Source organism: Varroa destructor, unplaced genomic scaffold (genome assembly GCF_002443255.2).
Source record: "Varroa destructor unplaced genomic scaffold, Vdes_3.0 BEIS01000003.1, whole genome shotgun sequence".
Lineage (NCBI taxonomy): Eukaryota > Metazoa > Arthropoda > Arachnida > Mesostigmata > Varroidae > Varroa > Varroa destructor.
Window position 1 is genome coordinate 26,061,149 of NW_019211456.1, and position 18,461 is coordinate 26,079,609.

An 18,461-nucleotide genomic window follows, 5' to 3' on the forward strand; every position below is an offset into this window, starting at 1 on the left:
CAAATACCTGTATATTTCATAGGTATATAGAAGTATGACAAATTTTCCTGTTTAGCATGATCCACAGCGTCATATCATATAAACGAAGATCGACCTTATCCGAATTTCGGCGATTGTGCCGAAATCTGAAGAACGTATGTCAGTTTCGACAAATCTTTTATCTGTTGGTTTGGTTGGGTTGGCCAACTTGCGACATTGGGTATGAATGACTAGGTTCACTTCCAATTTGCTACACTCTATTGCAAGCATTTTATGTTGAGAGACAGAGTGAGAGCCGACCTACTTGTAGGTTTTAAAGGCAAAGAGATTCACGCGTTACACATTGTACGATACAGACGAACAACACGATTTATTCTACCAGCTTATAGATGAAATTACCGTGCCTTCTTAATTATCAATTGAAAAACGGAAAGAGGTCGTTGAGACTCGTCTAACTTCGTTCCAAAGAACATTTAGCGTCAACTTTTGATGGGCCATTTAGCCCAATAGAAAGCAAAACTTCAAACCCATACCGGCCAATCAAGAGGGCGAAATTTCAGAGCTAAAGGTTTTTAGCGGCTTTGAGCGCGATTTCGCTTACATCCGTGTACTGTATAGCCTATTGCCTTAAATTGTATGCACTTATCAGCAGAACTGTTTAAAGGAAGAGAGAGTGAGCTGAAGTACGAAGCAACCGATTCCCACGACTCATACAACAGCCCCATCATTCCCCCAATGACTGACCCCCAACTGTGTGGGTCCACTGCGCGACGTTGTCAATTCACTAAGCTGACTTTTAACTAGAACCCGCGTAAAAAGCGTATTAGTTACACATCTAGTACTAAGTACTATAAAGATCGAAATTGGTGTAGGAAAATATGTCAGGTATAATGAGCTGACATATTACATAAGTAATATTGAGCCAACACACGGAACAGGCTAACAGCTCTAAAAAAACTACCCGCTAGTTTTTTCCGGTATGACCAAGCTAGATTAATACAGGGTGTTTCAAAAGTCAAAAGCAAGTTTTTGAGAAGTTATAAACAAAGCATTCTTCCCAGAGAGAGCCTATCAAATAAAATGGAAAGTCTGTTCACTCGAAGCCTTTTGCAATGATTAGGAATAACAATTAGCTAAAAATAAAAAAAAAATAATTTTACTGCGTTTCATTACTCAGTTTTAGGATGATAGGATTCTCCTTGTTTATATGGTTTAGCCCAAACGCCAATTAAGCTAGCGAATGGTTTTTTCTTTTCTTTTTTTTTTCTTTTATATTTAATCCAATGTCATAACAGAATCTGAGAGGTTACTTTTATCATCTGTTAATCTTGCAAGGGATGCTCACTACAACGACCATTAACTGTAACACAAGCTTGTTATCGCCAGAAAAAAAATGGTAAATTGGAAAATAACGATATAGTCAAAGACTGTGATCGGATCTGTCCAGAAAGCTAACTGGTATTGTACATTTTAACGCAGCTCTACTGGGCAGTATCGGTTAACTGTCTATGGAGCAGGAGATTTGCCTGACGACCGCGGCCCATTTTGCCAAAAAAATTTTTCGTTTTCCAAAAACAAGCTAGCTAAAAGCAAATCCTGTTGCTTTTTTTTTTTTTACTCGATGTAATTTAGGGCTAAATAATTAACAATGATAAATTAAAATGTCGCATTCACTGCTAGTAATTGTTACCGGTTTTGGTAACGGATAAAGGAGCTTACGCTGTACACGGGATTGTTCAATTTAGATAGTTACATATTTCCCGAATTTACAACCGCTAAGCGACACCTTGTTATACATTCCATTTTCTAACCGTAGGAATATCAACATTGATGTTGTATGGTCTGTTCCTATTGCTATGTCGTTACTCTTCAAGGGTCCTGCATCCCCACTTCCATAAAGATTATAAAAAATATCTAACCACCTATATATAGTGAGTAAACACCAATGAAATTTTTCTTTGGCATGATATACAACTCGATGTTACACAAATGAAGCCGAAGGCATGGAGACGAAAAAAAGCTTACCACATTATTACTGCTATGTTAGCTGGCCTGTTGATTTTCCCCCTATTTTCCCAAAGTTAGCCAAAAACAACTGTGCTCATAGGGAGCTTTTGTTGTGCGCGCATGTGCACAGATCATACAATCGTACATAAGATGAGTTCAGGGTCAGATCGACAGTGTATCTGAACAGATCATAACTTAGGCGCCTGGGGTTAAGTTAGTCATATGTACTTGAACTTCGATAATGCAGGGCGAATGGATGATTGCTGTTGAATCAACTGCTTCCGTTATCGAAGAGCACTATCATCGTCACTGGGTCACAGCTTGTAGCAAGGCGCCGAATTTGAATTTGTCAACACCCGCGTTACGGGTGTAAGGGATTCGGCAGTGAAATGAATCACAGGTGTGGAACCATGTCGGCTATAAAAACAACAACAACAACAACAATAACAAGGAGTTTTTTGCCACTGTTGTTTTGTACTAGTCCCGTTGTCATTTTGACTTGCAGCTCGTAAAGAAGTGCGCATCTATGATTTAGCTGTTACGTTTTTTCCAATTGTATACCCTGGATCTATAGTTCAACAACAGAACATTAGGTATGTTTTGGGTTATAGTATAGTACATTAGTCTATTTGCTCTACCACCTTCTATGAGCAGATTAAGCTTAGCTGAGTTTAAGCACATCAGAACTGAAATGGCCAGTATCGTTGATTGTGGTACGGGTTCTACCGGATCTATCCCATCCAATCACTTGACGAGCGACTAAAGCAGCGCTTCGCAAGGCAGACAAAAATAAAAAGCGAATTTTAAAAAAAAAAGTATTTAAATATGCAAATAGGCAAAGATGACTTGGTAATCGATTAATTGTTTACCGGCCCCGGATGGGTTTATCTCTATCTAGTCGTCGTCAGCTATTATTTGTCATAATGCGTTTTTTACGTGAGCAGGCACTCCACATGCCGTGTTAATTGTAAGCCGGGCCGGCACAACTACCCACTTATTATATATCGCATTTAGATCATAACACATGGCAACAATAGGACATTTTAAAACTGGGTTCGTTCATCGTTACCTTTGTAGAGCCCGCCTTGTACGATCATTATATCATCTTGCATTGCACCTAAGCGCTGTGCTTGTTTCGGTTCGAGAAATGCGCTTGATTGTTTGATGTTATGCGGACTGGTCCTATCGCTGTCTGGCTCGCTGGCTATAGTATCTATTTGTCATTGAGAAAACCAAGAGTCATTTTACGCCTACTTCACCTCAACCTCTCATTCACACGGGTTATTACTGTTACTGGCGTTGTGGTGCCGCTGCCGTCTCTGAAGATTTACCGACTCGGCGTTACCGCCAGCGGAATCGACCATAACGGAGCGCGTAATATTGGAGGCGCCCAGGTCCACTGGGGCTGATGCCCATCTTGAATATTTTCGCGGACATTTAGGGAAAGCCAGGCAAAACACTTTAACGTTTCACCATCTTGCCGAAGACTTCACGCTATTCAGTTGCCATACGAGTCGAACGTATTCGATGTGCTTGGCCACGTATATGTGAGCAGCGCTAAAGGAGTAAGCCAGCGGGCGCTTGCATTCACATCGATAAGGGTGGCCATTTACAGTTGAAGAATGGGCTGTGCTATGGCAATGTATCGCGCTGCTTTGAGATGGGACACGCAAACAAAAGCCTTGAACACCTTGAAAGATACCAGGGACGACTTCTCTGTATAAACCACCTACATTTTTTGTTGTTGCTGTTGAAACTGTTTGATGGTACCTAGTACCTATTCTTTACTTGAAGATATTTCTGCTGTCAGTTTAAAGCTTCGCTTGACACACAGCATACCCATGTCGACCGTTGTTCGCTTTACCCGAATGGACAATACCTCCTTTTAACAGAATGCGCGGGCCATTTTAAACTATAGAGAATCACTTTAGGTAAAGACGCACTTTTGTGCACGGAATCTATTCGTGCATATATATATATATATATATACGTATTATATACACGACTGTATTTGGTGAGCTCTATGCGGACAACCTGCTGTAAACGGAAGCACGTGAGCTGATGCCCTGTGATGAAGCCACACAGATGCTGAGTAGGTTCCTTGGTTACGAAAAACCAGGGGCCGAAGCCGATGTAAAAGTAAAGAAGTGCGCTATCTTGATTACGGCTTCGACGACGTCGTCGTCGCCTTAGTCTTGTTGAATGCCATACGCCAACACAGTGCGAGGTACAATGCCTCGTTATCTCTGTCGCCGTTCGAGAAAAGTCTGCCGTTTAGACGCTCTGACAAGTACCTGTATGAATCGCTGACAGACATTTTCAATAATACCATATGTTCAGTGGCTGTAACTCCCATCTCTGCGTGTCTGCTGCTATGGGATTGAAGTGTAGTGAATTCTGTAACGGTAACGGTGTCGGTCGAGGCATTAAGTGCTCGAAGCAAAACCAAATTGGATAGCTACCAAGCATTTAGTTGAGGGCCGTATCAACTGTGGTCAGACTTCCGACTTGTTGTCCTCATCCACTCGGTGCTTTACTCTATGTCAGTATCAATCGATGTGGGGTGATTGAAGCAATCGTTCCGTGCCAACAGTCGACCGTGCCTTTCTTCGTATTCCTGACGTACGATGCACGTATGTATGTATGTACTTAACAGCGACCTATGTTTGTCTACGCCACTGGCGTTTCTTCCACTCGAAAGAGTGAAAACAATATCAAGGCACGAAGTGTCCCGTACCGGAACTGTGAATGGTACGACCGTTGCTGACGATTTGCAACATAAATTCTCGTCCAAATCAGATCTAATTGGGAAAAGTGGTTGTTTCGCCAAAAAAAGTGGCCGTCAAACGTGTTCGTCTGATCGTTTGCTAACCCAGGTATAGATTTATGTCCACTTTGCCTGACAGTATGTACATACGTATGTTTATTTATGTTACGACCATTGCTATTTACAGCCAACTGAATATAGGATCTTGATGCTGCCATTATTTATGATTCGGCACTGAGCGTCCTTCCTTCAACAAAAAAAGTGGCATTTGCCTATTTGCGGTACCCGAAATTTTACAAGATCCTGATTATGCATAAATTTACGTTTTTCTTTTTCGGCCAATATGTTTAGGATGTAATTTTTGTAATATATATATATATATATATATATATATATATTTTTTTTTTTGTATCACTTCTGATAGGTTACAACTGAATTGTTTGGTGACATGATTTTGGTTCCAAGCACAGACAGTTATTTTACATAGCCGAGTAGTCGATCGTATCTAGATAATACATCATCCCTGCGGCATATTGTTATTTGCATATTGTTATATATTATGTGCGGCATATTGTTGATGAATCTATCCACGGTCAACTACAAAAATAAGATGGTCGCCAGTGCTGGTAATAGAGGAATATGGCAACCTAACAGAGCTGACTGGGAACAGAATCACGACTGGGCCTTGTGCGTGTCGTGCGACTTTTTATATATAGCTTCTTCCTCTATATGATTCCTTATATGCTGATACCATGAAAGTCTAGCACGACAGCTATCGGCATGAGCCAGTATCTTCGCTCAGGACAAAGAACTAAGGCACAATTAGTCGTGACTTAACAAAACCCGTGGCGCCCTTAAGACACTCAATTTTACTGACAAACTGATCAGGCCTAGGCTTAAACTCGACGACTGAATCCATGAGCTCTCTCTAAAATATTTTTCTCAGGAGGTGATCGGCGAATCCTTTTAACTAGTTCGATGTTCAACTTCATTTAAACTTTCTCCCAGTAAAGCCACATTCGTATGCATATGTATGCATCGATCTGGTTCTCCTAATATGCCAGTACCTCCCAAATAGTCTCGTTAGCTGTTCCCTTCGACGCGAGTGTCTGTCCGGCTTTGGATAGCTTCGATTTACTTTTATGAGATTTTCTTGGCCTGTTACTAGTACTCTTGGCTTGCTTCCGCTAGTCTCATTGCCAACTAGACGCGAGAAGATCGCCTTCTATGGAGTGAGATCGTTTAGCTCCTGATCGGGATTTCTAAAACGATGGCCAAGAACCCGTACTTCACTTTCTCGGTCTATTCGTATAGATTTTTTTCGAATAACGACCAAATAAAAACAGCAGCTATGAGGACAACAGTGGATAGCAAGCGGTCCCGCTTATTCGTTTTACAGTTGTCGCTTTAGTCGTATTGGTTCAACGGAGCAGACGATGATAACGCTGATATTGACAAATGCATCCATTCTGACCGATAAATATTCGCGTCAAAATTATCTTGGCTACGGACGATGCGTAAATAGCGGTTTTGTTGTAGTCAAAAGTGAACCGCAGCACCACGAGCTCACGAACGCTAGTACGGTAGTAGACGTACTGGCAGTATTTTAGCTAGAAGTGAGTGGTCTTTTCCTCCTTCTCATCTTTACTAGATCAGACGAGCCGCGCGACTTCATCGGCTAGTTAACTGAAGTGGTGAAAGCGCCATATATAAATTGACGATAGCTATGGATCGAGATCGTGACTTGACGAGATTGCCAATTGCGATACTCCACCACAAACATAGAGTGGCGGCGGTAACGACAAGAATCACCACGATTTTCCCCAGGCATTGGCCCGCCTCATCCCCATTTTTCATTCAGCTCATTCAATCTCGTTCTTCGCGCGTTCTACTGACTTGGCTCCACTTCAGCTTCACGGCGGCACCCGTCGTCACGGCAAGAAACACACAGAAGTACCGGCAACAAAAACAGCGACGACTTTAATAGCAAAGAAAGAAAAGAAGTTGTAGTTGATTTTTAAGTCAATATATATATATATATACATATATATTGGTGAGGTTAGTGAGGATCGGACTCGGTGAGCGGCAGCAAGCTGAAGAGCACAACCACGTTCGTGCACGAATTACATACACTCATAAAGCATGCACTCGGGATCGTTCGTCTAATCGTCAACGAGGTGATAAAAGCGAAGAAAGGAAACTTTGCTAGTTCAAAAAGCGGCCTACTCCAGCTAATAAGCTACCCGGCTATGATATTAATAAGTGTATAGCAGAACACATCTGGTAATTGCACGATGATAGTAATGGTGTTTTTGAAAAACCATGGCTTCATTGTCATTTAACAATGTACGAACATGTAGTTCTTTATTTAATGGAAAACTAGCAAGCCACACTTTCTACTGTCTTTTCAAAATAAAAAAAACTGGACCGTTTGAGAAACTTCATACAACAAAGTTTATTTCGGTACGACCGGAAGTCAGTGATAGATATCTGGCTCTCTGCGTCTAGGATGTCGCAGCAGACGTCATTTCTGCTTAACCTTGTGGGTTGCTGTGAAGTAAAGATGAAATAGAAGAGTGAGAAGGGTTCGTCTCGACGCGTCGATACGGAACATTAGCATCTCGCTAGTAGCAATTAGCTTGCACGGTACTCCTTGATGAGCTAGTGCTACTTAGCAATGACTGAACCCATAGAGGATACGAACCACAAAAGGAACCGTAGAAAATAACTATAGTAATCATTGAGAAATAGGCCACATCGATAATGGCTCAGACAACTAAGTCTGAATAGAGAATTAGTTCTCATATAAAAAAGGATGTCGCCAACCCGAACACCAGCCTGCAGGGTTATCTTGCCTCAGTGCCTTCGCCGGAACTTGCTAGTGCGGGCCTATCTGTGCTATGTCTGGGCTCTTCCAACAAGACCGATATATCGCTGCATAGGTTTTGCCACCAGAAGGTTTGCCTGTTTCCATCGACGTCTAAATAAACCTACTAGTTCTATGATGATGGTCGGCTAGCGGTAACAAATTTTGAGTGTTATCAAAGCCAATACAAGAACGAAACGTCCATTGGCGGTTTGATAAACAAAAGAGGTGCTGAATGCGCCACAGGCCAAATCATAGTAATGGTCTTACCGCTGTTGTTGATCAGGCTAGCTCTTGTCCTCGTCGTTTCTGCTTCGAGAATTGTGTTGAATAACAAGTCGGCTAAGTGATGAACTGTTAGCGGTCACCACCGTCGAAGACCCGCATCGGCGGAAGTTTCAGGGACGAACCGTAAGTTCATCGACGGGGGAACTTCGTTGGGCTCGACACTGCGGCGCTCCTCCGGGAGCCAGGAAACTATTTCGTTCTGAGGCGGAACACAATAAACTGCTTGTTGAGTAGAGCTAGGTTATTCTCGAGCCGACCAGGCGGCCTGGTAACGTCGGCAGGATACACAAGGTTTCCCCGTAAGGCACAGCGGCCACCATCAACTAGTTACTGTACAATTGAGTGAGTGAATGAAATAGGCAGTTGAGGACGTTGAGGTCATGGGGGCGATAGGAATCTCGATCTGGCGTTTCTAGTTGTTCAGAGTAACGCTGTCCGGCTCTAACGACTCGAGATGTCTCTGCGGCGTTAACATATAGCGGCTGGGCTTCTGCTCCTTGATGTGCTACAAGAGCAAGCCATCCTTATGCTATTGCTTCAAATCAGCCGGTAGAATCAGCGGTAGCAGCAACGGCAGTCATAATTCTTGGGTCAGTGAGTAACAGCAACACTAGAGATGTGATGAGACTGATCCGATCCGATGATGGGTCTTGAGGAAGGCACAGCGTAAGTCCGCAACAAAGACAGACCATCACGGTCGACATGACGGCAGCCATGGCCAACCAATGCAAGCGCTTAGGCAATAGCTCAGAGGAATCGGAATCTGTTCGCGAATGATTAATGTTGGTTTTCACTTGATGATTAGTCGACCGACTCGATGCGATGACGAACGATATCGCGATGTTTTACGTCAGTAGCAGTAATAACAGCAGCCAACGAACGCACCCGTCTCTTAGACGTCTTTTTCGTCTTGGTCTCGATTACGTGCTTGCCCAGCATATGCGTACGTATACAGACAACAATATAAAAGAACTCAAGTATGAGATATGGTGCACAGTAGACTTGGGTCATGGCAGATCCATTCCTGACCAGGGCTGTGAGTGCCGGCATACGACCTAGTGGCTATGCACACAAATGCCATAATGAATATATGACGCTATTACAAATGTGCATTTGGCTACTGGAAGAATTGCTTCAGAATAGCAAGCACGATCTGGAAGGTCGGAAAGGTGTGGCAGATTCCCATCTACTCCTCTATATATCCAGAAATGCCATATTTTAGCTTTACTGTATTATTTTTGCGTGTAAATTCAGATCGACAGCCATGCTCAATTAAGCACTGAGTGCCAAATACCTATTAGAGCGTACGAAAATTGTAGACAGTGATAAATGTTTATAGGTTATATGGGCATACAGGCTATTGCTGTATATCAATACGATAATGATCAGTATTATCTTAAAGTAAAATCTCAAGCGAATGATGATGACTGTGTGGGTAATAGAGTAGTCATTTTTTTCCCAGCTAACATCGAGCGCATTATAAGTTGGGCTTATCGTTAACAGTTACATAACAGGCCTTATCGTGCCATTTATCGTCCACAATGCAATCCAGGATTTATCCAATAATTGGAGCTCGTTTCGACAGGAAAGTTTGGACAACAAATCTAGATCGTATTGTCCATCAGTTTTCTAATGCTCTGTTACAGTGCACCGGCAAAACTTGTACAAGGGCACACAAACAAGCGGATGACTGGGAGCCGAAAGCTTCTATGTGGTGGCAAAGTAAGTTCAGATTAGGTCCGATCTTGAGGTCCTCAGATGCGGAAAGACCGTGACTTGAGTGATGCAGGCTTCGTGACGTCGATTCTTCCCGAGTTCATTCGATGAGGCTCAACTGTCATGAAAAGATGGTTCCTGTCTGAGCTATGGACCTGAGAAAGGGCACGCAGAGGTTTTAGGCCAAGATAGTTGCGGACTGTTCTGCAAGGTCGACTGCGGTAGCTCAATAATTGTCAGGCAGCCTGTGTTCTAAAGGTTAATACCTGCTCGACTCGATATGTTCAGTCTACTTACTCTTGCGTAGCTACGTGATATGTCGCGCCTTCGGCAGACACAGCTCGCAAGAAAAACTGATGCTCAGCCGACGTCAACAGTTACTTAGGGGTTATGAGGGTGGCTTGGAGTCTTCATATACGCCGCAGTTGATGACGGAAATATGACTAGTGACTGATGATCTCAATGCGGAGAACGACGTTATCTGCATAGACACATACACAGTACAGAATGATACGATCAAAAAAGCTCAGATAGCTGAGATACCGCAGAAAGACGATTTTCGTCTGTGAGAAAGGACAGCTTGATCAGTGGTTATTCAATGGCCACCTCTATTTGATTCGGGGTCCTGATAAGGCTTTCACCGCGACAGACGCTAGTGGTGGTAACTAATTATTGCATCTAATGTTTTACTAATGCTAAAAAGGTGATAACATACGCAGAAAGATCTGCCAACGCTCTATCGCAACAAATGATAGGTTAACAGATGTCACTAAACGAACTTAAACGAGTCCCTGGCATGATACTTATATGTACATATCCACAGCTGGATTGATATATGTGTTTATGTGAAATTGTGCTTCATGATGTTGAGATGACACGAATCGATCATGTCTTATCTGAAAACGTAAGCGAATTGATAACGTAAGTTGTAAAGCACGAAGGACGAATGCCATAGAATTTGCCCTGAACATAATTAGATGATATTTATCGATTATAGTATTGTTATTATCTAAGTATAGCAAAATTTAGTTATAACACCTAAACTTTGTTATGCCTTCACCGCGGAGGCAGACACGAACTAGAACAGAAAGAAGCTGACAACAGCCATCTCGCTGTCCTGTATCACCTATTCCTGTAATCAGTATGATTATACTAACTAATGCCAAATGCGCCGAGACGTCCTACTTCATGCCGTTGCGAATAGGCGCTCATTTTAGGCCGAACAGAGTTTGAACCGATCGTAGGTGTTCATCAAACATGGACATACACACTTTTCGCGTGCTCATCTTTTTTGTTCATTGTTTTTAAATTTCATCATTTTCTCTTGGACGTTATATATTTGAACACTGCTTCATAGATTCCACTTGCCCAGTGTCCATTGGCTCGCGTAATTGTTTGCACCACTTCAAATCAATCGCGATTTTTGCTGTGACCATTGCCGCTCGTATTGTTGTTCTTGTTACTGCTATTGTTAACGGTGAAGCTGCTGCACCTTTAAGCGCGGCTACTCCCTCTGGATACTTCATTGCCCTCGGCGTCGTTGTTGACTTTTTGTTGCTTCGGGTGCCACGCTTGTGCTGCCCTCGTGGCGCTGCTGATCGTTGTTAGCTGCCTGACCATTCGTCATCGTCGTAGTAATTTTAATAATAACGATGGCTGTTTCTTTTCGTGAGCTTGTCAGGCGTTTTCCCCCTTTCGTTTCTCGTTGGTTTCCTCCATTCGTAGGTCGCTTTCCGACTTCTGATTTCACTTTTAAAATATAGTTTGCCGGCGAAGCCTCTCTGCTCCTGTGTGCCTTTTTTAGCCAAAATAGCCCCCAACAACAACGACTATAGCAATATAAATCGCATTCCCTCTACTCTCCGTTCTCAATCGACGCGAAAAGAGGCTTTCACACAAAAGTTTTCGCCTACTCTGAGTATTATTATTATTATTATTGTCGTAGTCTGCTTTGCATCGCTGCTGCCGCCGCCGCCGCCGCCGCTCCTTTGAACTGAAAGAAAAAACGTTGCAGTGACCAGCTTCTATTTCGGTTTGCCTCCGCACACAAGAAGCGTAAAAATAAAAGAGCAACTAGAACTGCGACCACTACAATATGGTGACCCCGCGTCGGCTGTGGCAGGAGCAACGGCTGACGTACCTATCCCTTGGCGTCGGCCTCTACAACTGGGGACGCGATTGTGACTTTAACTGAAAAAATAAAGCGACTGTGTCTAGCATCGTGCCGTTAACTGGACGTAAACAAAAGAGGAACAGCTGTATGGACGCTTATAGAAACCTATTGACGCCTACCATAGCAAGACCTAATGGTGTCGGTGTCAAAAAGGGGAAGGCAATTCATCCTGTGATAGGCAGTAACACGTACACTAAACAAACCTGTTGGTTAACAGGACATTCCGCCAGAAATATTGGTATCACGGCATAGTGATGCAAATATATTGGCTTACCGAACAACAGTCCGCTAAAATGAAACGGGGGCTGTAATTGTTTGCGAAAACCATTAGTGCGACTACCGTTTTAGTTATTTCCAATTCAGTAGCGACAAACGGTGTATTGATCAGCGCAATCCCAACTTATAGCCCCATAAGAATGAGGGTCTAAAGAAATGATGTACGATTTAAATCTTTTATTACTGAAAGAACGTCTCTGTAGCTTCCATGTTCGTCTTCTTATAAGTTCGTCCACACAGTAGCGGTGTTTTCTTCAGATCGATATTTCAGAGATAACTAGCCCAAACTAGCAATGTACACGCTCTTTTATGAAATAAGTGTTCGTGCATTACGTAGTCTGATAGTGTAGACGATATCATACCGCTTTAACAGACTCCTAGCCATTCTGCAGACCTTCTTTGTCCGAACGGGCGCTCCTGCCGGCGACCAACGATCCTTTTCGTATGATACATAGCTTCTCGTAATTGTCAACTAACAAATACGGCGAGGTAGTGAAGAAAGCCAAACATTCGTGAGCCTGTAAAATGTAACGTGTTGACCAGCACGCTTCATTGACACACAAAATAACCCGTTAAAGAATAGGTCCACCAACGGGGGCGTGTTCTTTAACGGCTTATTTCGCAGAAAGCGATCAATTGACGGCGTCGGCCGTGCCCATGCCCTATGGGGCTCCTATACTGATCGCTTTACGGTGGTCAGACACTCTGCTCTGTTAAGTGTCGCTGTTATTTTATGGTTGACACTCGCATTTTTAATGGCGATACGGTGCTTCTTCTAGTCGTGCAGCAGGAAGACTAAGCTTCTTACCGTGACCAGTAAGAAACGCGATCGCATCAAATCAAAAATATAAGTAAGGTTGAATGAACGAATGTTCAAGATAGTCCGTTGGGGGGTCCACGGAAAAAATGCCAATTCTCGTGCTCTGATGCTCGTTCATAATTGGCGTGCTGCGAAACGATACTACGTAACGAATGGGGCAAGTGATAATCATATCGTTACTGACACTATCGTAGATTGAGCAAAGATAGATTCATTGACAGGCAAAGGGACTCAGGTGAGGTGCGTCTACGTAGGGGAAAGACTCACGAATATGTATACGTTAACGACACTCGACGCTACCATGAGATTCGTATGTTAGCCGTAACACTGTTTGTACGACAGGACCCGTAATTCATTTCATAGTAGAATTTATGTTTTAAATCGCTCTTGTTAAATAATTGGAGATTTTACAGCTTCATTTCAGGAAAACGAATCTATGGCAGACTTTAGCAAATCGGACGTTGAATCTACCAGAGCATCGGCTATCATATAAAACCAGTTTGATCAACCGACGAATGTCTAATGATCCCAGGTAGTGAGAAAACTATTTAATAGTTTTTAAGAGATTGGAGCTTTCACAGTCATTTCTGCTTTCGGTGCAAACCTCGGGTCCACGCGTTAGGCTTTGTAAGGTATTTACTGTATAGTTTAAGTTCACTAAACATTTAATTTAGGTTAGGTAATTTTATGAATATATGCACAATAAAATCTTAGTAGAAGTTCATATAGCTATATATTTAAGCCTTTTTTTCCTTCTTAACGTTACTGGTAGACAACAATAATGAAAAACCTTGTCAGGGCTCTTTTTGCATTGCTTCGAAATTTAACTTGTATACATTAGGAATACGAATGACTCAGCCATTAATACGACACACCGCACCGCATTCGTTCACCGCGAGATCTACTCAAACAAAAAATATCGCCTTACAAAACGAGCGGGTAGTAGATCTGAAAACGCGATCCTGTCGTTCACGATCTCTGGCCTGGTATTTCTTGAGTCCGCTAGACATTAAAACGACCGACCTGGTCCCCTCGCTTCAATCCTACAAGAGCCTGCCGGGCCAAATAATAGCAGCCATCGCGGTAATAGCCCAAGCGCGCAATGAAGTTGAAACTCTGTCCAAATGACCCCTCACCCGTCTCGTTTGCCTTGCCAAGCCTGGGGGGTTCGTTCCATCCCCTGATCCCTATGGCTTCGTTTCTCCTTTCCCGAAGTTTCTTCCTGTTTTTCTGCCTTGCTTCGGTCGTTCATTTTACAGAGTATTTGCTTTCCTGCTGCAGGTGCCGTGTACGCGATATTCCCTCTGTCTGTCTGTTTGTCTGTCTGTCTGCCTGTTCGTACGCCTACATGTGTCTTGGCTCGCTGACTCTTATCTGCTCGTTTTTGAAACACAGCTTCCACATCACTTTGAGGTGGCCTGGCCGGGTCAGCCACAGGCGCAAGGGGCTTGGAGTGAAGGAACCCTTTCTCCTCTGAAAAGCCAGAGACCAGCAGGCGGCGGCTGTGGCAATGGAAGAGATTGGACACTGCCCCAACGAGTGATGCCAACCGCTATACATGGTATAGCTACAAGGGCATCGCCAGCACCTGCACGGGCTGATTTTGCCGTTAAGCGTCGTCAGCCTCTCCAGCAGCGGCCGCAGGTAAAATCAATGTTGTTCATTTTTGCCATTCTGTGGTCGAGGTGCGTTTTGTCTTGGCTTACCTCTTGTCTTTTTGCCTTGTTCTTTCTAGAGTAGTGTTGGAATCGGTGTTGGGGGCTGGCGTGTCTTCGGAAGCAGCAGTTGTGAAAGAGCTGCCTTATCAGAAACACAAAGAAAAAAGACACGAGGGGCGCTTGTGCCAGGGAGCGTCTAAGAGTGAGACGCCGCGAAATATGGAGAACAAAAAAGAGAGGCCCACGTAGTAGGGCACAGGTTTTTGGAAGGTGATCTCAATGGATAAGCCTTCACTTCGTCTTCCTTTCTACCTGCTGCCGTACCTCATTTACCCCAGTCCTAGCTGCGGGGAATCAAGTTTTAGCGCTTAGCTTAGTTTTGAACGCTACCGACCGGGCAGTCCTGCGTTCTTGTCCTGCTCTATTGCCTTTGCCCTCCGCCCCAGAAGTAGCTTTCTTATGGACGGGAGTAAGAACGTACGCAAGCACCGGTCGCTACCTCGAAGGAAGGTGGAGCAAGATGCGCGAACTACAGGATACGAGCAAAAGCTCTACTTGCTTCAACAGACAATTCCACTTGCAAGCCGTTGGATCTTCCGATAGAGCGCGCATTTTTCATCGCTTGCCCGGGGTTCTCGGTGAGCCGCATGCCACACACGCGCAGAGATACAGCAACTCTGCGGCCATCGCTCAGGCTCTCACTGACGAAGCCACAGAGATCTGCTGCGTATTGTAGCAGAACTGTGCCCCGAAGTCGTTATGCGCCACCGCCAGACTGTCCGTGCGCACTTGGAATATGCTGTAGACGCAGACGTTTTGCAGGAGAAGCAAGTGAAGCCGGCGATGGGGTACGGGCAAAAAATAGTGATCTTTTTCTTCTGTGGCATGGCTCGCTTAGTTGGAGATTATTTTTAAGAAAAAAGTTTGGAAAACTCAGGTGCCCTTTGAAGCGTCTTTCTGAACTGATATGGATCCTAGCCATCCCGGCTCCGTTTACGGAGCACCTTCGAGCGCCTGTCACAGACATAAACTCGAACGAACTCGGGTTTGATTGGACCGCTGGAACTCTGTTTTCCCATCCGAGCCACGCCGCCAGAGGAATATGAGAAAACAGTCGTCTGAATGATTCAGAAAGTTTTCCTCAGGTGTCTGCTGCGAAACACACCAAAATAAAATTATCAATACCATTAGAATATTCGGATATCGCCTTAGATTACTTTTCAACAGCTGATTTAGATTTCCGCAGAGATCTGGACTAGTCACGACAGTTGGCTGCTATAATACAATTTCAGCCAAACATCATTGCAATGTATCTCGACTACTTCATTCCGTTAGTGTCGAAGTGAAAAGTATTTACGAGATACAAATGTGTTTCGTAGACAGAGATTTTCTTAACCGCTCTGCATACGCTAGGATTCGGAGCGTTGATTCGCCTTCCCCTACAATAAAAATGCCGGAAGATTTTTTCTAATTGATAATAATAGCTTGTTGCTACTATAAATGTACCAGTTGTATCGTTTTCCTTGCCTAGTTTCACAATGTCCTATTAAAACAAGATAATATTAAGATTTGCTGTATTGAGACACACAAATGATTACACGAAACCGTGTTCAAACGAGATAGGTGCCTATTGTTGCAGTTCTATTCAGTTCCAATACGACGTCCCTCTACTGTTGGTCCTAGAAAATGCAGGAGATGATGGTGTTCGGAACTGGTCAGCCTCATCATATCAATAAAACACCTTTCCTCGTTTAGGTATTTTGCCTGAATTGACTCGTCAGTTTTAAGCTAGGACTCGCGGTGCGATACAGGCGCGAGCTGGTGACGGCCCATGTGCCCTGCAAATACGTGTCATAAGTTCCCCAAATCTAGAAATCTAGTATGTACATTCGACCACACTTAGTCTGAATTCTAAAGAATATAATGTGCAGGTTTTCTACTGTTTGTCCTCACGGGTTTATTATTATCACATGGTGTATCAGTAATACAAGTCCTGAGCCCTATGTTGACCCAAGACGGTGGGCCAGCGCCAGTAGTCCGTCACTACCCCTACTTTAAGGTCTCTCCCAGCCATTGGCCAGTTCTAACAACCCATTGTTTGCGTGCGATGTTGCGTTCTTCCTGCTATCAACCAGTACGACAAGGACGAAGTAGTGGCGGTGTAGGGACACAGAACCATCGTGTAACCTGATGACATTCGGGTTTGGATTGAGATTCTGAAGGTACCGCATCGGGACATTCGAGAGCTTGCGGATTCCTTAGCTGGAAGAGCCGATGATGGTACGTCAAATCTGCAATTGTGTATTAAATAATCTTGTTGGCGCATGCAGGGACGACGCACCTGCATCGATTGCCTGGCTCAAACTAGCTCATAAATACGGAGAATGTCTATTTGAGGTAGAAAGCGACCAAGAGATAGTGATCGACAGCTTGTTACTGGTTTTGCCGGCTAGGGGAATCCTTTCTTTCTTTTTCACCCTTAAATTGACACAGCTAAATTTCCCAGCCAAACGATTTCTAAATAACGGCAACTGGAACGTTACTTGTTTCGCACGGTGCGATGATGTAAAGGTGTGACGTTTAACGTTATATAGGAACCGTATGACACGGTTTTTATTAGTATATTTTCCATCTGTATTTACTATTATGAGCCCATTCATATATGTGGAAGAAAGCAGGGTTTGCTATAATAGCTAAATGCAGGTAAATTTAGAGCAAAGAACTTGAAATATTTTTCTAATTAAAACCTCAAGGTTAAGAAAAATATATTTTGATGCAACGTCAAGCATTATCTTAGATTATTATTATTATTATTATTGGATATTAAGTGCGATCATGCTTTCTTCATTTGTAGCCATTTTGTCATGTAATTAGCCAATTGATACGACAGGCAAATACCCCAATAATTCTCCCGATCGCGTGGGTGATGATATCAGATGGCTGCATCGGTTGTTACATAATAGTCTGCTTAAGAAGCCCATCTTGTAGTCGCCCTTCGATAAGTACTCAAAACTGTCGGAGCCAACTGCTTTTTTGCACCAGTGTTTGCCCATTATCAACAGTCGCCTGACAACTATAGCCCACGTGGCGAGGGGGAAGGGGTCAAGCCCAAAGCGGACCAAAAAGGTGTCACGCGCACACACACACACACACACACACACCCACACTGACACAAACGTAAGCAGAGATCAGGATAAACAAACTACGACCTCTCAATGCAACCCTTCTGTGAAAAGCAGCATTCTTCTGGTTAGTTCTATCAGACATCAGCCGTTGGGCCCGACAGCTACCCGCGTGCGGCAGTGTTAACTCGTCAATCGTGTACATCATCTAGTTTCATACTTTTACTACAGTCGAGCGTGGACTCTTGCTCACCTTCGCGTGAAGCTCAAGTCGGGGTCGAGCTTCGCGCACTAGGATTATGCTAGAGAAATCGCTAGAGAAGTACGCACAGATTAAACATGTCATCTGAGCTATCTTTCTTACACTTTAATCGATCTTAATCGTCGAACCCACGTGATTCTGTGCCCTAGCATTATTCTCGTACAATCGACAGAACCAGTTATTAGTTCTACGTAAGCACACAAACTAGATTTTCTGTGTTAGCCTGTTATGTATGGAGGAAAATATTCAGATGAAAACACACAAGGCCCGAGTTAGGCGACAGATTTTCGTAAGACAAACGGAACGTTATCAGCGTGCAAGTACCTTATCATATACTGAAAATCTTAAATCTGCGCTATTTGATCATAACCGACGCATAAGCTGAAATGAAGAGGAAATTTATGACTAAGCTAACTGTCAATATTTCCATATATCATCATCTTTCACCAAACGACTCTGCCATTCAAATAGCTAAATGTCCTACGTCAGACTGAGGCCTAAAAGGTACAGATCAGTATTTTTAACAG

General features: G+C 43.5%; 1 long non-coding RNA gene across 1 annotated transcript in view; it reads right to left on the reverse strand.

The window, feature by feature from the left end:
- Positions 1-7,222: 7,222 nt before the first annotated feature.
- The window catches only part of LOC147756727 (uncharacterized), a 61,422-nt gene continuing 50,183 nt past the window's right edge, over positions 7,223-18,461 (reverse strand). The window contains exon 3 of the long non-coding RNA XR_015323551.1: positions 7,223-10,104. This is a non-coding gene — a long non-coding RNA (uncharacterized LOC147756727). The remainder of the gene's footprint in view (positions 10,105-18,461) is intronic.